Genomic DNA, 27,484 nt, shown 5'->3' with positions numbered 1-27,484 from the left:
CAGATGAGGGCTATACTGTTTCCAAAAATCAAACAAGCTCATGAAACTCGGTGTCTCTTGCTTAGTGCAAATAGTAAGAAACTCTAAAATCTTTTGTTTTACTTGTGACAACATCTGTCTATTTTCTGGGTTCCACTGAATTCCCAGTAACTGCACATTTTGCGACAGTACTTCTGCCTTTTCCGAATTAATTTTACTTTGCAAAAGCGGTCTGTAAATTACATTCTGAGCTCTGTTCTCAGTATTATCTGTTAAGGAATGCTCTTCAACTGCCAAAAACTGTGAGGTGTCTTGCTCACACTGAGGCTCAGACTGGCACACAGCTGTTTTAACCCCCTCATTACTTGAATGGGAAAAGCCAGATTCTCCTAAAACAGCAGTTTTAGAGATTTCAGCATTATCTTGCATTAATGTGTTCTGGCTAATTTGCTCACGTAAATTCTTATTTTTATGTTCTAACTGCCTACATCTCTCCTGCATTTTTCTGTAAGCAGATAAAAGTATCCAAACCCTTCTGTCAAGAACAAAAGAAACATTATTTCTTTCAAAAGGCACATTTTCTAAATATGCTTTATCACAACACTCATCCCAAGACTCACACAGTCCTGATAAACAAGAAAACATGTTTCTCACAGCACCATAAGGCAGTTTAACTTCACATGCATTTTCAAACATGGTCTGCTGTGCTTCTTCAATTCTCTAAACAACAAAAAAACAATTACACTTTTAAATCATGCACTTCCAATCTCCAATTTGACTCCCAAAACTGACGACTCCGTCAAAATGTTCTGCTTTCCTGCTCTTATCTCATGAAGGAGCTTACAGAACTTCTCTGGAATGCACTTCTTAGTTTAAAGAAGACATTTATTGTTATTATTACTTCACCACGAGGTTGCTGAGAGACGAAATTAGTAGACTGGAAGCACACGTTCAAAAGTAGTTGCAGCAATGAAAGCAAAATATATCAAAGTACTTCTCAGTTGCAATGTACACAGCAAATACATGTGATTATATTATAGCATAAGTTAAAAGCAAAGCATATAAGTCAAAATTGCATCACCGTAGGGCAAGGCTGTAGGGCCTATAACAGCTTCATCTTTCTGAGACCTGCAAGTTGATGACTCTGGTTCAACTGCAAGAAAGAGATTTTCTACCCAAACGGGAGACATGCAACTGACGCCTCCGTTCCTTTCTGAAGTCAAGATAGTTTCAATCTAACTACCTACCTCTGCTGTTGTCCAGAGCCATCCTTCCAAAAAGGTGCCCCCTCCTCTCAGATTCGGGAAAGGAAGGCAAGCCTTTGGAGACTGGCTAGATCTCCTAGACCCTTCCTCTTCCCAAGGCTGAGCAGAAAGGAAAACACCAAATGTACTCTCTCTTATCAGCTATAGTCTGGTGTGAAAAACACAGCTTGGTCTATCATGTGGAAAAACATAGCTTGGAAAAACACAGCTCATCTGCAATGTCTCAACTGCAATATCTAACTCCATATTAAAGCCAATAGGCAGCTAACCTAAATACCAAATGTAATGTCTAATGCCATGTCAAAGCCATTAGGGAGCTAAACTAAATACAGAATGTAATGGCTAATGCCATGTCAAAGCCACTAGGCAGCTAACCTAAATACCAAATGTAATGTCTAATGCCATGTTGAAGCCAATACGCAGCTGACCTGAATACAGAATGTAATGGCTAACGCCATGTCAAAGCCAATAGGCAGCTAAACTGAGTACAAAACATATAGGGGGTCATTACAACCCTGGCGGACGATGTTAAAGCGGCGGTAAGACCGCCAACAGGCTGGCGGTCTTTTTTTTTGTATTATGACCATGGCGGTTACCGCCATGGTTATCCGCCGCTTCTCCGTTCCGCCCGCCAGGGCGGAGACGACCGCTGGGCTGGAGACCTGGGTCTCCAGTCCATTGGCCATCACAATACCGCCGCCGGTATTTCGACCCGGCTTACCGCCGTGGATTTCCAGCGGTAGGAACCGCCATGAAATCCATGGCGGTAAGCACTATCAGTGCCAGGGAATTCCTTCCCTGGCACTGATAGGGGTCTCCCCCACCCCCACCTCGACTCCCTCCCCTACACCCCCCACCACCCCTGCCACCCCCCAAAGGTGGCAGGGCCCCCCTCCCCGCCCCGACCCCCAACATCACATAACTCACACACACACATGACACGCACGCAGGCACCACCAACACACACACCGACATACATGCCTACATCCACACACTCAGTCAGACACGCACACCCATATACAGACATACACGCACACATCCATACAGACATACATACAGACATACATGCACTCATTCCCAAAACACGCAACACACCCGCAAGCATACACGCACTCACCCCCCCCTCTACATACACAGACGCACACCCCCATGCACCCACGCAACACACAACCCCCCCCCCCCTCCCCTAACGGACGATCGACTTACCTGGTCTCTAGCCCAGCGGTCGTCTCCGCCCTGGTGGGCGGAACGGAGAAGCGGCGGATGACCATGGCGGTAACCGCCATGGTCATAATACTAAAAAAAAGACCGCCAGCCTGTTGGGGGTCTTACCGCCGCTTTAACACCGTCTGCCATGGTTGTAATGACCCCCATAGTGTGCATGGGACCCATGTCTGGGCATACCCGTCCTACTTAGTGTAACACAATAAAGTATAAGAAAGTGATGAATGGCATGCTAACATTAATCTCAGCCACTGGTCATCACTCAGAGATGCATGTGCAGTCCATTGTTATTTTGCACACTCAATTTGGACCCAGCTACCCATGGGAACAGTAGCCTGAATTGCCAGGCCAAGTTCTTCCTGAACCAGAATGCAAGCAAACCAGGACCGGTTTTGCCCTTGTTATGGGCTTATCAGCAGGGTATAGCTTAGTTCCAGTGACACAGTGTGCTAGGGACCCACGTTTAGGCATACCCGTTCCCCATAGGGTGACACAGTAAAGTATACAAAAAGTGATGTATGGAATGCTTTCATTAATCTCAGTCACTGGTAATCACTCAGGTTGCATCTTGATCCATCATTATTTTGCACACCGTGTCATCATCTCTCTCTGATCATGCTGATCACCTTGAGTGTTACAGTGGGCTTGGCCAGGCAGGTTGGGTGGCGGTTAGAAGCACTCTGAGCACAAGCAAAATATGAAGCTGAGACACATACACTGCAGGGCGAGCGAGTATCCTACTAGAAGACCATGCAGGAATATCTTCTGGCATAAATATTGTGCACTAAATCTTATACACAAAAATATAATCCCAATTGAATTAATAACACAAAATCGATACCAAATTTGAAAATACATTTGGAAACCATATATAGATGGGTGTAGCTTCCATTGGTGCTGCAGGTGCATTGGCACCATGTCACAGAGCCCCCAGGAGCCCACTGAACCCTGATTAATGCTATATTTCTCAGTTTAAATAAACAGCAGCCAGTGTCATTTTCCTTCTTGCAGTGTGTCCCATGACACACTTGCTATGCCACTATATTTAGGACATAATATTTTTGTAAGGAAATATTTCCATATACCATATTGTGACATACAATGGGCCAGAGGCACTTGCTGGCTCTCACTCACGCAAACATGTCTGAGAAACTGAGCAAGTGGAAGTGAGAGGAGGAGGCGTGTTCCCAAGCACATGGCCAAGTGCTTCATTTGAGTCGGTGATTGCAGGTGGGGCCCTGGAAACACATAATTTGGCACTAGGACATATTTTTTATTTTCACTTTGACCCAGGGCAAAGGAGAAAAAGTCAGAAAAGGGAGAATGATGGAGGAAGGGAAATTTAGGTAAACAGTGACAAAGGGAGAAAGAAGAGAAGAAAACAAACTTAGAAAGAAATAAAGGAGCAAGAAGTTTAGGGTGGCGGACAAAAGAGGCACGAGGTAGAATCAGGGCTATACAGCCTTGAAATTCATAAGTGTGTGCAAGAGGCCAATTTTTGGAAAAACTTGAGCCCCTGGACTTATTATTTTACAAATCAAGCACTGACGTGGCGTCGTGGAAATAGGCCGTAGAACGTACAGCAACTTAAAGAAGGTATCAGGATCAGACAGGGACAATAAATAGGCCAGGGCACTAAAATAAAAGTTCCCTCCATTATAGAAGCATATGCTACAAGTGGTAATATCAGAGAAATGAACAGTACAAACCTGCCCACCTGGCCATAAAACCGGCCCACAGATGCCAAAAAATCTGTCAGGCCAGCCCATCGGGCACTGCCTGATTGCCCTACAGTCCAGCCGGACCCCTGAAGGGCTTAGGATTTAGAGTCAGGAGTCCAAATACTTCTTTAGGATGTCGGGCCCTAACAATCTCTTGAAGTCATGCTTCATCATAGGGCCTACTCCTCACCCTGATCTGCAGTTATTATGGGTGGGCTCACACCTGATGTGGATCTCTTTAGCGAGCGGAGTATTGCTAAAGTACGTCTCCAATCCTATAGTACAATGTTGCACACTATGACCTAAGACACTGTGGCCCATATTTATAAAAAAATGGGGCATCAGAGTTGATGCCCCACTTTTTCGGCACCCCACTACCGGCACCTAATGACATGATGGTTGCACTGGATTTATAATACAGTACACCCTGGCAGTCGTTAGTGCAATAGGATCAACATATTTGACACTGTTGTGGCCCTTTGCTACAGTAGCGTCAACAATTTTGACGCTAGTGTAGTAAAGTGCAAGGAGGCCCATATATTTCTATGGGATCGTCATTTTAATGCCTGCTCTGAGCAGGCGTTAAAAATTATGGCAAAAATGGAGCAGTGAAATCTATTAAATTTTACTGCACCATTTTTGCAGGCCTCCCTTGAATACATTATGCCTGGCACAGGCATAATATGGCGCAAGGGCTTACAAATTGGCGCAATGTATGCATTGCAGCACTTTGTAAGTATGGTACAGGTAAAAAGCCTCTTTAGCGCTGCCTTAGCATTAAAAAAATAACGCTATGACGGCGCTAAGGTGGAGCTAGGGGCTCTTAAAATTGCACCTATAAAAACACCACTCTGTTCGTTCAGGCGCAATAAATACCAAAACACTTCTTACATAGGTGTCATTGCAAATACAACAGTCTTCCAAACATGCACTCTCCACTGCGTAGAGTGCTACCCATCCTGTAATGGAATTTAGTGCCTGGTAGTGGACTATGAAGCGCTATACAAATGGATTTACAATAAAAACATACAAACACACTAAATGGGAAGGGCTATTTGGCAGTCTTGTGTGTGGATGATACAGCTTTGTTACATCTGGCTGCCAGTGGTCTACCATAAAAGGCTACAAATGGCTCTCCAGAGCTTCCAGGGGATTGGTTGAGGTGTAACCTTGGATATGAACACGGTGGAAGGGAGGATGCATTAACCTTTGGATCCCAACGGGATTAGCCTTTGAAAGGGTTGATTACTTTAGATACCTTGGTTTGAATTAAGCGTAAAGGCAAATAGTGTAATCACCAAACAAGCGTTGAGGAGGGCCAAGATTAGGAAACCTGGCGTGTTTATACTTAAAGCGCTCCTCTGCCTTTCCACTGCCCCTTAAGTCCCTCTCATGCGCTCTGCGTGTTGTATGATGTATTTTAACATTTATGCAAGCGTGATTGTCGGGAAATCTGAAGCTCACGCCCCCTCCAATCTTACTGACCAAGCTGCGTCCCTGTTGGAGGTACCACAAACTGCATCCGTGGTTGCCCTGGGATAGAAAACAGGGTTTCTTTACAAGTTACCCTATAAAATATGAGAAGCATTGTTGCCTATACAAGGCAGCATTACCACGCCATTACCGAGCAATTACAGGTTGGGGACCCAGAATGGGGAATGACATGTGGCCCAAGGAATTACCAGGCATTTACTGCTCGTTTTTCTCGGTTTGTGGGCTAACTTCTAGCAGGTGCAAAACCCGAATGCGGAGGCAGGTGCTATTAGTGGGGGTCCCATTACCGAGTGCGGGCTCACACCTGGAGCTACCAGGTGGGATCCTGAACCTAGTAAAACTTGTAATGGTGCAGAATAGTATTTCCACCGAAAGGCCACTCTACACATCTCATATTAACGTGTTAAAATGTTGAGAGAATTTACGCGTAGGCAGGTCACAAATTGACTTTTGCAGAGCTGGGATTGAGACGTTGGACTTCAGTCTTGGCTTTTCACCTGATAGTGGAAAAAAGTGATTAGTGATAGGACTGAAAACAAAAGCAAATTTAGTTTCACTTGACAAAGATAACAGACTTGAGCTCCTTGAACGTCTAACTTAGATTTAAGAGTCAGGGCCAAAATGAGAAATTTCTGTGCTGAGTCGAGTCCCCTGCACTTAGGCGCGCATTAGTGAAAATACACCTGAATGTTTTGATGCGCTGCAAGAGGATATACAGATGGGCATGGGAGGCACCTGCTGGCCAAGAGGAGTATTGCACATTGGAAGGCAGGGCCCATTTCTATCCCCGCCTGTGGTTGGCAGAGGGGCATGAATGAGAGAACATTAAAAACAAGCATTTCCAATGCAACGGGTCTCGCGTTTGCTCATGTTAAAGCTGATCGCATTGTAAACTCCTAACCCGACTTTTCATCTATTGGCAAAAGTGCTTTTATGTACGTAACCCGAAAAAGTGAAATTAACTGTGTAAAGCGCTCGACTTCTGCCAAGTGAAATCGCGCTAGGAAAATAGAGAAAAAGTAGTCCACGATCCGACAGAAAACAGCGAGCCTCGCATGTTTTCTGTACTTGGTCGCTGCGCTCGAGGAGGGCTAACCACCGGAAAAGGCATGACGTGTACATGCCTTCCACTAATGAAAGCAAGCAGATTTTACTAGGCAAGCCCACGAACCAATCAAACACACTGATGTGACGTCGACAGGGCTCCAAGCCCTTTTCTAATAACTAAAGCGTCTCGCTGCGATACGCATGCGCGAGCGCATGCAACGCAGGCTCAACCCTAAAAAGGATTCGGGAAGGAAAAGAGTTAGGGTGACCAGATTTTGAGGAGCCAAACCCGGGACAGGTCAGACATAAAAGAAGGACTAAAGACATTAATCTTACTTTTAACTCTGGCTAGTCACGTTTTTTTTGCGTAGCTTTGTAAATGTGTGCCTATACATGTGTGTACACACACACCACACGCACACACACACACATTTACAAGACTACATATATAAAATTAGCTATGGCTTGACCTCCCACCCTGCACCCCCAACCCGCCCCCACCCACCTCTCTCTGCTCCCCACTCCGTCTTTCTGCAGACTGTGTTGCCTGATTAACAGATAAAATACTTTATTTAATCATTTTAGGTCTCTTTAACTTATGCTTCCTTAGATGATCTGACCTTTGTCCCAAATACCGGGACATTTATTTAATAATATGACTTTTGTCCCAAAAACCGGGACATTTATTTAAAATTAAGAAAAGCGTCGGGACCCACGGACAGTCCTCTAAAAACCGGGACTGTCCGGGGAAATCCGGGACGTCTGGTCACCCTAAAAAGAGTGAATATCGCAAGAAGGCGTCACAACTACTAAGTAGAAACTATTTTACTGGAATATAGTGTTGGTAAACATATTTAACTGGCTAAGGCAGAAATAATGGGCATATCATAACCCTATATGGACCATGCAGGCTGGCATTTAGTTGCGGTAGTGTGTGTATGGCAGAATTGGCAAGACAGATGGCTTACACCTGCTTCCTAAGAAATGTTCGACAACGAATGTATTAGTTTTTTGTTCACTTTAGCCGTTGGCTATTGTTCTTACTGTTGTATTTTTATATCGGAGAACGGTGTATCAAGAAGACTGTGATGTGTTGACTTGTTATTGATGCATTTTTATTATATATTTTTTATGTGTGTCAGACCACGTTCAGATGGCGAAGGGGCAGATGAGTTGCCAGGTCCCAACCGTAGTGGTTGAGTTCATTTTCCACTGGTGTCCTGGGTTCCGACCTACTGTGGCTCGGCAAACTGGGCCAATAAAACCCTTTCTGCACTTGACTTTCAGGGTAGCCAGGGTTAGTAGTCAAAGGCTTCTCAGCAAAATAGCGGGAGTAAGTGCTTAGAAGTCAACAGTCAAACAAGAGGCACAATAACCTATTGTCTAGCCAGTGATGTAACAAAACGTGAGGGGGCCCCCTGCAATATACATGGAGGAAGGCCCCCACACTCCATGTCCGGTCAGGAGCTCTTAGGCCAGGGGGCCACTGCCCTTGCAGAGTGCAGGAGGCGGCACCCAGAGCTCAGCCGTCGCCCCGCACCCTGGGGGCTGCGGGGGCTATTGTTACACCACAATGTCCAGCCCACTTATCTTTTAGCTAAAAGAAAGTACTTTAATCACACAGCAAAATGTAATACTGCTGTGTAAGCGGGGTTCTGAGTTGCAAGGTTGTAATCCTGTTTGCAATTTTCAGTGAGGTGCTAGACTTCTTTGATACCCTCCCACCACTATTTGAGTTTCCTAGTGTCTACAACCTCAACTGTGTTACCTGGGGCTAGGCATAAATTAATATAATATAATACACTGTTCCAAAAACTAGCGGGAGGAAAAAGAAAGGGAGTCCTGATAGTCAGGAGCAAAAGTCCTCACACACCATATTTGGTGTCATGCTTCATCATCGGACAGCTCCTCGTCAGGCTGGCACTGCAATGCCTGACGGGCACCCCCCAAGGGGGGGCTCTTTGCCGGAGATCTTTTTGTTAGCGATGATGCCGCGGAGCCAAGTATGGGTCCAAGAACGAGGGAGGAAAAACAAGAAGAAAAAGTAAAATTGTCTCAAGACCCTCACTAAATTGTTTATTATTTGCTGTTGGGAAATGGTCAAGGTTAAAAAAGTAACAACGGAGTGAAACAAGAGATAATGCTCAGACACTCACATAAAAAACAGGATAGAGGAAAACGGTGATTATCCGAAATCCCTCAATATAAGGTCAATATGCGGTCGACATGTTTTGCGTCTCTTATGGTCCAACAGGATCCCCTGACGCTTCTTCAGGACCTACTTAATCATTGGATATCTCCAATGGAAAACAAAGGCAAAACAAATTTCCAGCTCCTACGATCTAGCGCTCACAGTCAGAACGTCATCAGTCACTTACTGGAGGTAAACCGGACTGGCTTTCCTTTCCTATTAGTCGCCCTAAGTACAGGGAGAAAGCTGAGGTTAGCAATTAGTGTAGCTACTTAATATGCACTCGAAGAGTAGTGCGTATGAGTCAAATGTGAAAAATTAGTGACAAACTGTGCAACACAAAGTGATAAGGTGGATGATAACAACCCATGCTCGTGATATATAGGAGGGCTTACCATCTCAATTAGAAAAAGGGGCTTCATGGGATCACGCAGGCCTGTTGCCCAGTTCACAATAAATCTAGTTATGAGATAAACACAAACAAATAACAGAGGGGACAAGGTATCTCTGATATTCAATAATAAGCAAGACCTGTGACAAGGTCCCTGGGAATAAGCACAACATAGTGGGAAGTGTAAACTGGATAAAGGCAAAATGTAGTATGCATCCACAAATGCACGATAGGAACAGAAAACAAAGCAGTATACTTGCAGATAGGTTGTCATAGGTTACATGGTGATAGTAATAATCATCAACCTGGTTATTAATATAAGTATACGTAGTCTGTAAACTACCCACCATCAGGGAAAAAAATCTACAGTATACTCAAGATACTTGGGTCAACTAGCGAGGGTTAGTATATCACACTTTTGGAGACGATAATAATGAGCACGGAATGTAAGAGGTAGAGAGAGGGGGGACAGGATGTCCTGTCTGTACTAGTTCCCTCCCTACTCATATCAGGAACAACATAGCATGAAAACAGCAGGGAGCCCAAATAGTAGGGGGATATGTTTCCCATCATTATATTACACGCGGCAAAACAAAGCGAGCCGCTTGAAGCGCAGTGCGTCCCGCCCCAAGGGCTGACGAGCATCTAAAAGAACACGCGATCAGCGTATCGCGTTCCGGCCGACAAACTGCACGGGCCCGAAGCACTTACTTGTGTGATGGCCGGCATTCAGAGCAGCACCTACCCCTGCGGCTGCGTTCCCGGATTTGAATAGAGCCGGGAACTCGGGTATAAATAAGACGCGTATGAAGTACGCGTTGTTCGATTACTCAATTAGTTGCCAGGCAACTACTTCGAGCCCGGCAGAGAGGATCGGAAAGCGAGGAGGGACTTAACCCATAAGAGCGTTATGGTCCGAGTCACTGCGGCGGCCATCTTAAACTAATGGGTAGTCACAGGGAAAAAGGGTAGATTCTCCAGTGTGATTAATGAAAATGAATAAAGGACTGTCTATCAACGTAAATAATGAAGACACCGATCATCAACTCCTTGTGTAAGTTAAAAAGAGGAGACAAAGTAATAAAGAGAATGGGAATTGAAAGGTTATGGTCGGAGACCATGTCAGTAGTCAATCTAGCAGTAGTCAGAAGAAAAACCAGACTAGGGGTGAGTCATTAGAAAACCAGTGACCGTCTATATTGAGAGATTGAACCAAGGAATGTCGTCATTCAATCCTCGACGGTGGGTGTTGAGTCTGTACACCCAGCGTTGTTCGAGCTCAAAGAGTGGGCGAGTGCCTGTCAGGGCACAGGTCTGTAGTACTACCCACCACATGTCATCTGGTGTGTGATTAAGTTCAATGAAATGAATACTAAGTTTAGTTGTGGCACGCCCACAGCGGATGTTGCTGCGATGTTCATTTATCCTTACTTTCACAGGTCGTGTGGTCATACCTACATATCGCAGATTACATGGACACGTGATAAGATAAATACAATTGCGAGTATTGCAGTTAGTATGTTTCAACAATCGCCATGTTAGTAGGGGTTCTAGTACAAGGGTGTCTACCCGTTTAGTTAGTGAACAAACACTGCAATTACCGCAAGGGAAATGGCCCTTAACTGGAGGGAGGTCCCATAGTGACCTTTGACTGGTCGGGGTCGTGGTGGGTCTTGGGCGAGTATGTACCAACATGTCTTTAATGTTGGAGGTTCTCTTAAAGGCAAAAACAGGCTTGGGAATATTCTCACCTCCACTGCAGAGGACTGACCATCTTTTGTTAATTATTTTTTTGACTTTGTTCGAAAATGGCGTAAATGTAGATACACAGGTCAGTTTAGTTTGCGTAGACTTAGGAGTCAGCTGTAGTAGTGATTCTCTGTCACTGTATTTTGCTCGTTTGTAGGCTGTATTGATAACTCTGTTCGGATAGTGACGGTCATGTAGTCTAGTCTGTAAATCAGTGGCTTGTGTATTAAATAGCTGCAGATTACTACAGTTGCGTCGGAGGCGTAAAAACTGCCCATACGGTAGATTCTCTCTTAATGCCTTTGGGTGGTAGCTATCATATAATAGCAAACTGTTCCGATCCGTCACTTTATGGAAGGTTCGAGTTTTCAGTTGGCCATCCTCTATACTGATCAGCAAGTCTAAGAAAGAGATCTCTGTAGTTGAGACAGATGAAGTAAAGTTCAGAAAGGGATCCAGATCGTTTATCCAAGTGGTGAAAGAGTCTACTTCAAATATAAACCCATGCCATATGACAAGAATGTCGTCTATATACCGACGCCATAGTTTGATGTTGGTAAAAAAAGGGTTGGACTCAGGTAGGATAAAACGTTTCTCAAAGTCGTACATATACATGCAGGCTAGGCTCGGGGCGAAGGTACTGCCCATTGAGGTGCCGCGAATCTGGTGGAAGAGTTTGTCCTCAAACTGGAAAAAGTTCTTGGTCATGGCTAGACTCGCACAGTGCATAATGAAGTGAACAGGAGTCATTGAATCTAAGCTAGCAGACAAAAGAGAAGTCTCAACTACCTTCAGTGTAGCTGCCTGTGGGATATTAGTGTATAGAGCCTCAACATCAAGGGTGATGAAGGCATTCACGTGGACTGTTGAGTTGATGGATTCTATGAGATTCAGGACATCTTTAGTGTCTCTGAGATAAGTCGTAGACTGTTGTACGAGCGGTCGTAAAAAGTGGTCACAAAATATGGATAGTGGTTCAAGAACAGACCCAATCCCTGAAACTATCGGGCGTCCAGGTGGTGGAGATCTACCCTTATGGATCTTTGGGAGGCAATAAAAGTACGGAGTACGAGGATCCTCAGTATCCAGAAATTCTGCTTCTTTTTGGGATATCCAAGTGTTACTGTAGGCTTCCTCTATCATACCTCGGATCTCTGTTTGTAGACTAGCTGTGGGATCCTGATCCAACTGGGCATAGTAAGTGGAATCACCTAAAAGGTGAAGACATTCCTGTCTATAGTCCTCGGTGTTCATCACAACAATAGCGCCTCCCTTGTCCGCTGGTTTGATAGTGATATTAGTATCAGCTGCTAGATCTCGGAGTGCCTCATTCTCAACTTTAGGTATATTGATAAATTGATGCTGTGGTCGTATTTTCGTTACGTCGGAGGTGACCGCTTTCTCAAAAGCCAGAACCTCGCAAGGCATCGATGAGGAGGGAGGCATGAACTTTGAAGGTCGTCTGAGACCAGAGTCCGTAGGGGAGTCATCACTAGGTCTATCTTTGAAAAAGAATTGAAGACAAATTTTTCTAAAGAACCGAGAAAGTTCACATTGTAAACGAAAAGGGTCAGTCTTGGGTGTAGGAACGTACCCCAATCCTCTATTCAGTGCTCTTGTTTCGTAAAGAGAGAGAGGCCTTGAGGATAAATTAACGACTAGGTCTTGGTTGGGGGGGTCTTGCCCTAGCTCCTTGTGACCATCTGTGGTTCTTCCTGAGACCAGTGAACTCTCCTGCCTCTTCCTCGTCTTCTGCCTCTTCCTCTGCCCCTGCCCTGGCCTAAAAAAGGCATGTATGGTGGCATTGGGCGTGGTTGATAAAAAGGGTAAGGTTGTTGCCATGCCATGGGGTGACCTGGATGGTATTGAGGGAAGTTGTAATAGGGTTGTGGTCTCTCGTCTTCAGTACTCCATCCGTCAGAGGATGAGCTATGGCTATATTTGCGAGGTCTTCTCCCAGGTGTAGAAGATTCGTCTGATGAGACGGATGGCGTATCTATAGTGTAGTCTTCCTTGATATAAGGATAGACCTTCTCTCTATTGAACTTGTTGATATCTTTCTGTAACTTTGTAATTTTTGTTGTTTTAAGAACTCTTTTGTTTCATTTAGATCAGTATTGATTTCTGCTAGTCGGCTTTTAAATGCTGCTATCGAAATGTGGTTTTAAGTGGATTCTCCATAAAGGTGATCTGTATAGCTATGGACTCTGCTAGTCGTCTAGATGTATTAATAATCAGGACTAACCAGTCCCGAGTGCACTTCCATGCAATCTGGGCCCAGTCCTTCCTAAAGACGAGGTCCTGCAGGAAGATCCTAGGTACATTGGACACAAGTAGTCCGTTGGGGGCTATGTTGGCTCTGAGGTATTCGGTCATGATGGTCCCATGTAAAACTGTTTTTACCAAATCACGTTTAATTGAAGACAGTTTGTCCCACTCTTCCTTGGTGGGACCGGATGGTCCTGCACCATCGTTAGTAAGAATGGAAGGGGTCTGCAAGATAGCAGACACGATGTCATCGTCGAAGCTGAGACCTTGAAAATTATCCATAGTGAGGATCTCAGAGAAATTATCTGATCAATAATCCCACAGCAAACCTGCTGTTCTAAGTATTACAAATAAAGGTGGGGATAGGAGGAATAGGCATAAATTAGGCAGAAGTTCAGTTAATTCAAAAGTTCGCCAAAGTCTAGATGTGCACAACAGTTCCGTTTGTTTCACCAATTGAAGTTCACCCGGCAAAATTCTTAAGTTCTTATGGCAGACTTTATCTGCTTCCCAAGTCTCTCGGTCCACTCACTGGGCCTACTGGGGACCTGTTTCTGTAGTTGCAGGCTTGGCAGTGCAGACAGGTGCATTCAGTTGTCCTGCTCTTGTACTGAGGTACTTCACTCGAAACTTGACTGCTGGTGAGATCAGCACTGTAGGCTTCCATACCGGCGCATATCTCCGGCAGAAGTGTCCTCCCAGGCCAGATGCAAAAGGGGCTCTTGGGTGGGAAGGTATGGGGTCCAGCGGTGGTCGGCTGGTGGCTTTGGCAGTTAAGGCCTGTTTGCCAGCCAGGGCTTGAGCATCAGCCGCAACAAGGAACCTCTGACTCTGATGTCGTCACCAGCAGTACCACTCTCTTGGACGCAGAGCAGGATGCTATTAAACATAGTGCTTGGCAATTTAGAAAATCTTGGTGCAGGTCACACAAGAACCTGTAAGGGAGACCAGAGATACCTCTTCACAAACAGGTTGCTCCTGATTTCACTCTGTTATAGTCACTTGTTTCTTCATGATTCCTCACGCCAGTAACACATGAAGCTTCTCTTCTGCAGTCTATCCTCTTGTACACTCCTCCCATCTCTTAGCAGGCAGTCAGGCATCTGGGCTGTAGGCAGACTCTTATGGCCCCCTGCAGAAAGTGCAGTCTCAAGGTGATGTCCCCTCACCTCTCAGAGTCTGGCTGTTAGGCGGACACCAGCACTAGTCCTACAGCAGTCCTTCAAGTGTTCTGCTGAGTAATGGAACACTCCCTTCCTTGGTCATGAAGAACATGTAACTTGAGCAAAGTAGGGTGGCGCAGATCCCACGTGTAAACATATTAGCTAAACAAGGGATGTGGATTCACTGTCTAAGGTTTCTGCACCAGTTTGGGTCAGTTCTCTTTCAAATGTCTTTTTCTGGCTGTTCCTCAGACACAGCCTTGTGGAAGGTGAAATAGCTCACTGAACTGAACTTTTGCTGATGGAACAAAAAAGTCACAATTTTGAATCCTAGAAATGCCAAATGAACCTTCTGACCTCCCGAAGGTCAGTAAATTGAGCACCATGAGTGGGCAATAGTAACGTCTGTTATGTACACTGCTTAGAAACTGCAGAAGTGCAGTACAAAGTAATATATAAAAAAACGTTGTCATCATTACTATAAGGCAATGGCTTACACAGCAGGTAGAAACAATGCTGACTCCAAGCAGGTGTCTCTAAAACAAGAGCACAATGAAGTGTAAGATATCTGCACCTGCTGACACCCGCATTCTCAAAGAAGCAACAAGGTACAGACAGAATAGCAGGCCATGCCTAGAAACTTTCTCACCTAGAGCAATGGGAACTGTACTCCCATATCTTGCTCCTTCCAGCTACCAAATGGCAGTGCACCAGTAGAACGAATGACCAGTCCTTTGCTGCCAAATACCTCACTGAATATCTAAGAGTAGCCCTCTCTCTATCTTCCATCCCTTTGGTATCTAGGTCTTCACACTCTAGCCACAGGAATGCAGTAAATACATTTCCATTGTCTGGAGAGGCTGTGTCCCCTTCCAGCTTGTTGTGCCATGCTAAACCAGGTGCCATCCAAAATGAATCCCATTGTCCCTGTATCCTCACCACACATAGAGTCCTACTACTCTATATATGTTACTGACTCAGTGCACATACACGCCCTCTGCATGCACACGGGATGCCAGTGCAAGGACTTGGGACTTACATAACAGCAGAATGTTACACAAGAGGGCATTAGTAGACTGCGCTCTTCCTAACATAGAAAAGGTTCTGGTCACATTAATGATTTACAAAAACTCAGTACATTGCTAGTACCGCTTTATGTGACTTACCCACTGCATGGACAGTAGTCTTATGCCTGGTATGAGGGCTTACTTTTCGCTTCCTTCCAGATTGGAGAACAGGCTCCAGCTCTTGCATTATCAGGGACTCACCTAGGCCTGTGCACACATACTAAATTAGTTTATAATAATTAAATTAGATTAGATTTCACTAATGCTTTACAATGTATTAGGTTGTTATCATGCTAGTATTAGCAACTTGGTATGCTGACAGCCTTGTCACACGAGGAAAGTGAAGCTAGAACAGCTCTTAACCAATCACACCCAATCAGGCGCCATAGCTGCAGCTGCGCTGGAACTGGGTTTGTTATTTTGTTTCTTGTAGTGGGACTGGGAGCGGTTTTCGGCTCTTCCCGGCCCTCCAAAAGGTGCCTGTCAGCTCATGGGGATGGCCGTGGGGAAATCTGTGGCTGGAGGAAGGTTAGAAGAGCCAAGAGCTAGATCATGCAGTAAATTGCTGTTTCTGGAAGAGGATCATAGCCCTGGTTTGTGCTAATCAAGCTACAGTGCTTTGGGTCGGTTTAGGCTAGATTAAATGAAATGGACTAGTGCATTTGGTTTACAAAGGCCTGGACTAAAGGATTCAAGGGTTTTTAATTCCAGTGATTCTTGACCCTATTGAGATGCAAGTGCTACCACCTAGGGCACGAGATCAGCTTTCTTCTGGCGATCAATGAACCCTGACCACAGTGGTACAGTTTTCTTCCAGAAACCACTCTCCCACCCCAAATAATCTAGGATCAAAGTAACTGTAATCCAGGGGGGAGAAGATGGCTGGGGACCAGAGAAGCCATCGGGGTTATTAACATCAGCGATCTTTGTGGTATTTTTGTAGTGATTTTTGCAAGCGGTGATGTCACAAACAGTATGGTATGGATGAAATTGGTTTTGGCAATGGTGTCCATGGTTACAGGTCCACTGTGACAGGATGTAAACTTTGTGCTGTCAGAATCTTTAGGATGACCCCGAATGACTCAGAGTTTGATGCAGCCCCCATCCGTAAAAGGGTTGGATGTGGAGTTTTGCTGGCCTCATCAATATCTACAGAAAACTGGGATGGAGAGGTGCTGTGGTAGATCCAGACTGGCCTTGTCTACGCGGTAGAGAGCACTCACCCTGGAAGGAAAAGTTCAAACACCAGCTCGGGGGGAGTTGTGAGTAATGGGAGCAATGAGTAAGAAACTATTACATTGACTGGCTTTGTTATGTGGTATGTGGGTGACTGTGTCTAGAGCCCCACCTCAATTTCCAATAAGGTACAGAAACAGTTAAGAGGCAGCCAGTGTGTTTCCACTAGTGGTAGGAAAAGTCATGATGCTACACAGGTGCTCAAAAAGAGTGTGAAGGCACTGAGGATTTTAGGTTTGGTACTCAATAAAGAGAGGGCTCCACAGTTTTCAAGGGCTTTTGGAGTAAAAATGCTTGTAGATGTTGAAACATTTATTATGGATGGTAAAGAGAAAGAAGTGAGAGGGAATTACCTGAGAATATACTTCCCTGTTACAAGTGAAACTCCACTCCATGTAGTTTGCACTCCTTTTATAGAAAGGCCTTCTCTTTGGGCTTCAGAACATAACTGGGTCGTCAATTCAAAGTGGCACAACGGTTGGCACAAGCAAAAGCAGAAAAGGTGATGCATTTTCATCAAGCTGATGTTGTACCTCCACTGGTGAAATGTATCCCTCTGATTCTTACACCTGCTGCCAATAAGCCATGGACCATTGCCAGCTCAGCAAGCCCTTGATCTTCTATCTCCTCCTAGGGTGCTGCGAGGGGCCACTCTGCTATTGTCATCACAGTGGGACCTCCACCCAACCCCAAACCCTGAGGTAGTTCCAAGTATGTCATAGGTTTTCTTTGGGCCCTTGGTAAAAAATATTACGCTCAGCTATCATGTCAATAGTACCACTTTAAAAAAATGCCCTCAATGAGAGAGAAAACATGGCAACTCAAGCATCTGAAGGCAGTCTAGGTTGAAAATCTATAAACAGTTTTTACAGAAGAATCTCAGGGACATTAAAAAATGTGGAACCCAGGGAATAATGCCTCTCTGCCTAATCCCTCCACCACCTGATAACCCTGGCTAGTGCCCTAACTCTAAGTGCCTCATTACAAGTTAGGGACTAAGGCCCTCACCGCCAGGGCCGCAGTGGCGGACTCACCGCCGTGGGACCGGTGGTGGAGACTGACATATTACGACCGCTGTGGTTTGGCCACTGCCAAACTGCCTCTTCCCCGCCCGTCCTGCGGCTTTACAGCGGCCCGCCAGGCTGGAGGTTTCCACCTCCAGCCCGGCGGGAGTCGAATAACCGGTGAGGTTATTTTGACTCGGGACACCGCCAGCATTTTCCTGGCAGGCTCACTGCCACCGCCAGCATTTTCCTGGCAGGCTCACTGCCACGAACATGCTGGCGGAAAGGTATCCTGACGACAGGAACTTGCATTCCTGTCACTGGGATACCCCCCAAACACTTCCACAAACACGCATGCATGCACCAAACACCACCACTCACACACGCGCTATCAACATTCACCCCCATAGACATGCATACATACCCATACACATCACACATGCACGCATACACTCTTCATCCCCATACCTCATTTCTCACTCATCTTCACACAACCACACCCCCACCTCCCAATTGTACCTCACCGCACGCACATACACCATATACACATATAAACATACACGCACCTGCACGCTCGCACTCACTCACTCACACCCCCTTACTAATTCAACCATGCACACGCCCCCGTCCACATGCATACACACACGCACCCTGACTCTCCATACACATTCGCCCACACACGCATCACCACATTTACACAGACATACACGCACTCATGCAGAAATACTCCCACTCCCCCCTACATTCATGACACGCATACACACACACACATTTACACCCCTCATTCCCCTCCCATTGCGGGCGACACTTACCTCGTCTGACGAGGTGCTCTTCCGTGAGGGGACAGCAACCGGCACTCCCATCGCCAGCAGTGCCCCACCACCAGACGACCGCCACACAGAATTACGGCACTTAGGCGGTGGAACTGCCTAAGTGCCGCCGACCGCCGTCGCAAATGCTGCCGGATATCCAACCGCCGGTGGTGCAGATATCCGGTGGCAGTCATAATACAGCAGTCAGAATACCCGGCGGCTGCGGCAGTCTTCGGAAAATACCACCACAGTCGTAATGAGGGCCTAAATTCCGATCCTTGTGCCAACAAGAGTTATTAGAATGATTACATCCCTCACAGTTTTCCCCTGACAGTTTTCAACAGGCTTAACCTGCTGAAACGGCCTGGAAAAATCAAACCAATCAAATCATATTTGTAGAGTGTAGTTGCCAACTGGGCGTCCCATCACTATAAGCACACAAGAAGGCACAGATTGTCAAGTTGTTAAAGACTGAAGATCCACAATTGTAGTTGTTTTCAGAACTGACTTTCCTTCGTGAGTTAATGTAGAAAAGTGGGAGATGACTCCACGCTTTAGAGGCCAGATAGGTGAAAAAATGGCTTCTGCGCGTAGTTAGCTTGGATCTGGAGATCCTGAGCAGCCTGGCATCTGTAGATATAAATGCTCGGGTTGGTTGATAATGGCAAAATGTAGCGCTAAGATATATTAGAGACGTTTTGTAGGAAGTGTGATAGGCAATTACCAGAGATTCAAACATAATACGCTTCTTGACTGTAACTAGTGCTGCTCTTTGAGGTGTACACTGACTGATTGTCAACAAGGGCCCGAAGAAACAACAATGCAGCAGCATTTTGGGCTACTTGGAGGCAATCTTACATGCAACTGGGCAGTCCTAGATACAGGACATTGGCATAATCTATTCAAGCAGTAAAAGATGCATGTACGTTGTTTTTTTTGTTTCTGTTGGAGTATATTCCAGGGATTTCTTTGGGGTCTGTTTCAGTGAAAAACAGACACCTGTAGCTTCTAATATCTGGGCACGAAAAGAAAGCTCGCTATCAAACTTAACCCCAAAACATTTTGCAGCTGAAGTTGGCTCCGGCTGGACCCAATTAATCAGGCCACCAGTACTTGGACCAGCCTTTGCTGCCTCAGTTTTGTTGGAAATACATTTCAGACAATCCATTCCACCACTTCAACCAAACATCTCTTACACGCAAGTGGGCCAGCATCATCTTTTCTCACAGACAGCATGATCAGCTGCGTATCATCAGTGCAGGAGATCATCTTGACCCCATAGGATTTGATGGTGATTGCCGGTGGGGCCATATAAACATTAAAAAGCATAGGGCTCAGCGAGGAGCCTTGCGGCACCCCACAGTTGAGTGTTTTGGATGGAGAGGTGAATGACTCAAGGGTGACCAATTGTCCTGCATCAGAGAGGAATTAATGGAACCACTGCAAGGCTGAGCCGACTATGTCAGTCTCTGTAAGAGTGTCTGATGAGAGACTGTGTCACATGCTGCTGACAAATCAAGCAAGATAAGGCAGCTGACTGGCCTGATCTAGAAAGGTCTAAATAGATTTGGACACTTCCAGCGGAGCTGCCTCAGTGCTGTGTCAGGGGTGGAAGCCAGATTGGGAAGGGTACAGTAAATCAAAGTGTTCCAAGTATTTGCACAGTTGATAGCTAACTAGGTTCTTCAGCATTTTGGAGGCAGCCGGACAGTTGGTCTAAAACTGGTGAGGTTTCTTCAGTAAAGGGATCACTGCTGCTTGTTTCCATGTTTTTTGGAACTGTCACAGTGTTGAGAGAGATGTTCAAATTTTCATTCAGGATGGGATTGGTTACTTCAACCACTACAGCAAGGAGGCTAGCTGGGCAGGGGTCGACCGGAGAGCCTGATCCACAATTCAGGATCACCTGCCTGGACTCTTTTAGAGAAACTGGCCAGAGCACAGGGGACCCCACAGATAGACTGTTGGTGAAACGTTCTGTGGCAGTGCAGGGACTCAGGGCCTGGTTTAGATCTTGGTGGATAGAATACTCCATCACAAATGTGAAAGATATTCCTTCTGCCTTATTACGATTGCCATATGGTTTCCTGTGATTGTAAAACAGCAGACGGGATATCTGTCCCGTTTGTAACAGAGTATTCCCCTCTTCCAAAATCTAAATCAGGCCCTAAATCTGTAAATGATTGTCAGATTATAGCCACTTTTCCTACAAGAAAGGGGAAAGGTTATCGGAGAGCTCTTTGGAAGGAGGGATTCTAGTCATGCTGGCTTTGAGTTTTAGAAAAGATTGCACCATTTTGAAAGGTTTGCACGATGTGTTACCAGCCATATTCATTTGTTTTGGTAAAGAACTCACTGTGAGCCAGTTTGATAGATATCAGGTATTCTTTAGGAGCTTTCTTATAAATTTCGTTGTCTACCTGTTGATATCCAGGTCTCCATTACCTTTTGAGATGTTTACATTTTTTCTGCTCAGCCAGAGTTGGAGAGAACCAAGGGGCTTGTGTTTACCGCCTGAGAGAGTGTATAACTCCAGCAGGTGTAACTCTGTCAGCAGCTGCGGCCAACCAAAGAGTGACCTGCTCAATATATTCCTCAAAGGAGCCCTATAGAATAGGGGGGGAATAATTCAAAGCATTAACAAAATGTAGTTTGTTCACTTTGCGCCAGGGACGAGAGATTCTGGTATAGGAGGATCTCTGAATTTCCTTAAGGATGGTTTTGAAATTGAAAGGATTCTGGTTTTTCTTGATGTTTATGTGGAAAGCAAGACAGAAACTGATTATTCCTTTAGAAATTTAAGATAGTGATGAGTAATTAAGTACTACATCTCTCACCATATTATTGGGTTTGTTTTTAACTTATCAAAGAGTGAGGACACACAGCATGATCGTTATAGGATTATCATGATGTTACTATGTCTAGTCTAAATTCAGTGATTGTTTTTAATGAAATGGAAAATGTATAGACCAATTTGATAATTATTATCTATTTGCATTGTTTTTTTTAATCGTAATTGATTTCTAATATTTATTTATTTTACTCCATTATCATATACAGTAGACACATCACAGAGAAATAAGACACATAAGGCATCATAATGCAAATAGCGATATACACATACTTTCGAAAGTTGTTAACCAGATCCTAAAATCTCGACCCTGTATAACACAGATAAAAAGTATACAGCAGCAATTAATTTATAACACCACAAATATTACAATTCTATCCCTCCTTAAAGGCCCTGAAATGAGTAAACTGGGATTAGAACCTGAAATCATGTTAGTTCATAACAGAAGATACGGAGAGAGAGAAGGTGCATATGCAGTTCAGTAAAGTGCAGAACGGGCCAAGGAATGTCTGTCCGCAAACGGATAATATCCAATACTTAAAAATGTAGATGCATAATAAAATTTGAACATCTCTAACATAGCACATAGCAAAAAATATGATATAAAGTGCAAAAAAGGCATAAAATCCGTGTGGAGTATTCAGCAAGAAGCAGCCGAGCTTTCCAGCCAAGAAAGTGACAACTTACCAAATCCGAGCCCTCATAACTGCTTCTTGCACCCCTTGCAACTATTCAGTTTTATTTTCATGTTATAAACCACCAAAAATCTAGATCACCACATCTAAAATGATGGGGGCTCTGGATTAAGCCATTCTGATGCAATGCAGAGCCGGGCGACAGCCATAGCAACAAAGAGTAGATATGATTGTCCCCTTACTATGTCATTTGGTAGAATTCATCATTTGCATCTCTTGCTGTTAGGGTGATGTAATTTCTTACAAATGACTATTTTCCCGAAGGTGCTTTACATTTTTAAGGCTGTTCCTCTTGAAATCAACAGTGGGTGGCTGACTAAACTGGAGAATGCATACTCTAGAACCTACAGGAGGCCAAAAAGAGCGGCCAAACATATGGTTCTTCCCAAACTGTTGGGGGGATGGATGGTCACCACCTTTACGCTGTATTTTTGGGCCTGTATGCTACAACATATGGGGATTTTAATAACAGGTGGGCCTGTTGGAGTAAATCTTGCGGAAACCCCATCAATATATGAGCTAGTTTTGGGAGCAAGGCGAAGGGCTGTTTTGTCAAAAACGTGGAACCCAGCAATTTTAAGATCCAAAGAGCAGCATATGAAGTCTGGCGAAAAATCAAGCGCAGATTAGGTATAAACAAGTTTAATTTCTATAAACCCCTATCAGCTTTGTCAATCTTCCCATCAATGTTTCAGGTTGCTATTACTAAGAGATGGGCCCCAAAGGGTATTATGGCTCTGGGTGACCTATATAAGCGCAGATCAAGCGCAGATTAGGTATAACCAAGTTTAATTTCTATATACCGCTATCAGCTTTGTCAATCTTCCCATCAATGTTTCAGGTTGCTATTACTAAGAGATGGGCCCCAAAGGGTATTATGGCTCTGGGTGACCTATATCAGGCAGGTCAACTTTACTTTTTCAGTGGGCTGCAAGAAATATCTTCAGATACGAGATTTTATTAATAAAATAATTAAGGCACCATTTACAGCAGCTAAGAGTAGCTGACATTCCCCTAATCAAGGCTGTAAAGCAGAGGGACAGAATTGGCTCAATCTATTATTGTCTGATACTAGACCTACCCGATGATCTGGCTGTACAAAATGCTAAATAGAAAGCTAGACTTGGTACAGAGGGCTTCCTTCTGCAGCAGTCATTGGACGTAGCCAAAAAGGTTTTGCTAAAGGCTAGTTTGAGAAGTCAGTATTTTAAAACGGTTTTTCATTTTTATTACACTCCAGCCAAGGGGGCTCGATGGGCCGGTAGGTGCAGTGGCAACTGCAGTCTGTGCAGGGCAGGCTGAGACTGTTCATATCTTTTTCTCATGTCCCAAATTAGACTCTCTGATGTGTTAAAACGGTCTTTTAAGAGCTCAGTCATTGACAAGTTCACATCACCCCTGCATTGACGGTTCTGGGGGTGATGGATGGCTCCGAGTGGAATGACGTTTAATCTATTTGTGTTGATCCTATATTTACTTCAGCTTTTTTCTGTATGGATGCAATGCTTAAATGTGCTTTTATGACTACATAGCCGAAATAAAGATTTGATTGATTGAACCTGAAAGGGATAAGTCGATGGTCTGACCAGTGATGAAGCAGAAAATGAAGGTTTTGATTTTTTAACGCATAAACGTAGTGTGAAATAATCATGTGTGATATTAACCGAACTAATAAAGATTGTACGGGGACAAAATGTGCCCTCAGAGTAGTTTGCCATCATTTATACGCGTGCTTTATATAACGTGGTGTGTTAGAATTGCACTAATCCGACATAATCATAAACGTATGCTACGATTTGCTTGTTTGAAATGCCTTAGCTTAGCATTACTTTAGCGGAGGCTTTGGCCTAGTGGCCTGGTCTCACGGTTTAGATGTTCGTATTTTTCCACTGTGCTATTAAACGTGTATTTCTGCTTGAAGCTGTACTTTTCCACAGAAACTGTTCACATGCTTATCTTAAAGTTAGTGCCAGCCTGGCATATTTTCTCTTTAATTCAAGGTCGACTTGCAGGTGCGGACAATGGAGTCTCTGAGAGTAAGCTAATTGGGAGACAATGTTGCGATTTGCGTACCCATCTCCAAGGATAATGTATGCTTAAGTAAAAGCTTGAGAACTGTCGTTTTTGATTGGACAATTTGAAGCTAACCTATGAACCCTCCAATGGAGACCCTACTGGATTCGAACTGTTGTCTATAAAACCCAGGTGCACGAGAGGAAATCTCTCTCTATCATCGGACATCCCGCCATTTTGCAGACTTCATAGCTATTATGGCCCACTTTGCTGCGACGCCATTTTGAGAGACTTTGATGCTTTCTCTAATCGAGAGAAAGAGACTTTAATGATTCTTGCCCTAGAGACTTTAACTTTGATTTGTCCCTTTGCATGAAGTAGTAGTTTTACCTTGCCGCCGTGAGGCAATTGCCCCGTCCACCTCTGCCCCTTTGTCCCGTCCCATGCTGGTCGAGAAACGGTAGCTGTGAGACGAAGACTTCATTGATTGCTGATCGTAATTGGTAAATATGAAAGGAAAATTGTAAAATTGCATTGTGTTTCTTTTAGGTAACCAACTGCTGATTTTGATAAGGGCCCTAGCTAGGAATTTTCTAAATTGATGTTGCTAAATTGTTTTTGCATGAAGTCCCACATGCCGATGCTAATTTGAGGTTAGATGAGGATTCCATATGTCGCATGATGCAATTTGAGATCTTGTTATGCTGACTAAATGTATGCAATTAGCCCATTACAGATTATCGTATTAGTGCTTTGCATTGCTATTATCGAATGCCTTGTGATTCAAATGCTACATAGATTACACTTGTTTCGACGATATGGACAGCTATTAATGTTCATTTATGTTTATCATTTAGTGTTGAGACACATTTATGTTGTGCTAGCTTTGTTAATATAGGGAAATAAATTCACTAACTTTGCAATAAACTGGTGTGGTTATTCCTGACTGAAAGGTCAGGGTTCGCCGAAATGTATTCTGGATTAATTGTTAAGTGTTATGTTGTTCAAGGGGTTGCCTATGTTCGTTATTGATTATCGATTTGATGTGATCGATCGATCAAGAGTACAGAGAGTTCCCACTTAGTCAAAAGATTCATCGGCCTAAAGAGCGTCCGAACGCAGGCAAATTGTTACCACGTTCCGCTCTATCAGTAGATGGTAGCAGAGGATGGTTTCGTCTTTTGGGACCCTGTACTATTAAAGTACATGGTGTCGAATTGACGGTTACGCATTTTGAGACCCCACTCGAGAAGTTTAATTAGATTTTTTCTTGGGTAAAACAGATTGACAGAATGATGGTGGGCTAGGTCCACCGCGACTTTCCCGGGATCTCGAAGCTTGCGAATGGAGAGAAAGGAGATGTGGAAACAGCGTTGGCGGTACTAGTGATGGTATGAGTGGAGTTAGGGTTTTGCGCTTGCACAGCTTAATGCCGCAGGGTGTGTGAAAAGGTTGTGAGGATTTTCCTTTTGAGGATAGCGGAGGTGCGACTCCGAGTGTAGAAGTAGTGAAGTCGTCGAACTTCATAGAGATAACGGAGGTGCGGCTCCGAGTGTGAGAGTAGGGAAGTCGTCGAACTTCATGTGCGTCTGGCGCTTTGTGCATAAAAAGGTCCACGTGGTTGTTGTTGTTGAGACGGGCCCTGCGAGGTCAAGAGACTCCGGAGTATGTTGATCCATGTTGTGGTCTGGGCGGTTTAGTAGGTTGATCGGGCGTGGTCAACGAGTGGGTACGTGTGTTAGGGAGTGATAGAAACTTCGACTTCGGGCTTTGACAAGATTCTAAGTGCACTAGAACAGATCATTGACAAGTTGAGAGTAGGTCTGCGGGTCAGATTTGCTTGCGAATGTGGGGACTGAGAAAGACGGAATAGCGGCCAGAGGCTAGTGAAAAGTCCTGAGGCTAGTGAAAAGTCCCTAAGGTCCTGAAGCGATTGTGTTACCCTTCCTGTAGTAAACCGACAGATCTGTTTTAGTTTTTGGTAGCTCGCGATACATGCAAAAAGTTGTTACGAGAGGAGGTGAGTGAAGGAGGACTAGCCGCGAGGCTTTGTCAGCCGCAGTGTGTGTGAGTGTGACGTCACTAGAAGCCGCGCTGGGATAGGTTGGTTGGAGAGAAGGGTCGCGCACGGATTGGACGCAGTCCGTGGGACTCGATTGGAAGGGGAAAGGCAAGTGAAGAGTATTCCGGGAATTAAAGTCACCCATTGATTACAAATTTTGTGGAATAAAAGGTGATCTATTGATTATAAACTTTGGGAAATAAAAGACGAGAAAATGAAATTCCTTAAAGCATTTAGGAGTGCGATGAAGGGGGAGTCTTACATTAAAGCGAGCGTAGGAGAGGAGACGCCGCCCGAGGGTACACCAGCTTACATTGTAATGGAGGAAAAAGGGGTAGCTCCGTGCCTTTGGCTGAAGCAATGGCACAAGTGGACAGAGAAACATGGGAGCGTAGCATTCCCGATACATGGGACATTCAATATAAGGATCCTAGAGAATTTGAGATTCACGATGTATGACATGAAGGTGCCTCCAAGGCCAGCACAGTTTGAGGCTCTAGCAATCTGGGAATTAATGGCTAGACAGCAACAGAAGAACAAGTTTGAAACAAGGATGAGGAAGGTAGAAAAGACACTAGCGGATGCTAGGTGGGATAATGCGCAGAAGGTGTGGAGGTCAGATATATTGCAGGGAATAAAATTGTTTCCCGCAATTACTAAGGAGGAAGAGGAGACAGGTAAGAAAGCTACCTATAAGACAGACAGGAAGTGTTCCAAGGATAGAGAGGACGAGGAAAAATTGAGAAGAGAAGAGGAGTTAGAGGATGAGGAGTTGATAATGCAACTGCTGAACGACCGTCCACCACCTTATGCAGAGAATGGACAAGGTCCAAGTACCAGTTCTGCCCCTCCGGCATCGGTACAGAACAGTGAAACCCAGAGTTCAGGAGCACCATCGGGATCTAAGGATCCGAGTTTACTGCTCACCCCGCAGATACCGCAGGTTAGGAGAATATATCCAGATGTGCCCGTGTTGAAACCAGCAGAAAATTATCAGCCGCAGATGCCAGGGTACTACAGCAGTGACAACAGTGGAGGGGTGATTATAGACCCAACCGTAAGGGGCGTACAGAATGGTTACAACCCAACAATGGCACAAGCTGAATCAACTCAGTTTATGATGCCTCAAAAGCAGATGCAGGGAGGAAACGCATATGCTCAAATGACGGGGAGCCAGATGGGCATGCCGGCAATGATGACCCATGGTGTGGGAATGAACATGCCTCAGAACATGGGGAATGGACAGAATCCA

Source organism: Pleurodeles waltl, chromosome 11 (assembly GCF_031143425.1).
Source record: "Pleurodeles waltl isolate 20211129_DDA chromosome 11, aPleWal1.hap1.20221129, whole genome shotgun sequence".
Taxonomy (NCBI): Eukaryota; Metazoa; Chordata; class Amphibia; order Caudata; family Salamandridae; genus Pleurodeles; species Pleurodeles waltl.
Note: the sequence above shows the minus strand (reverse complement) of the source record.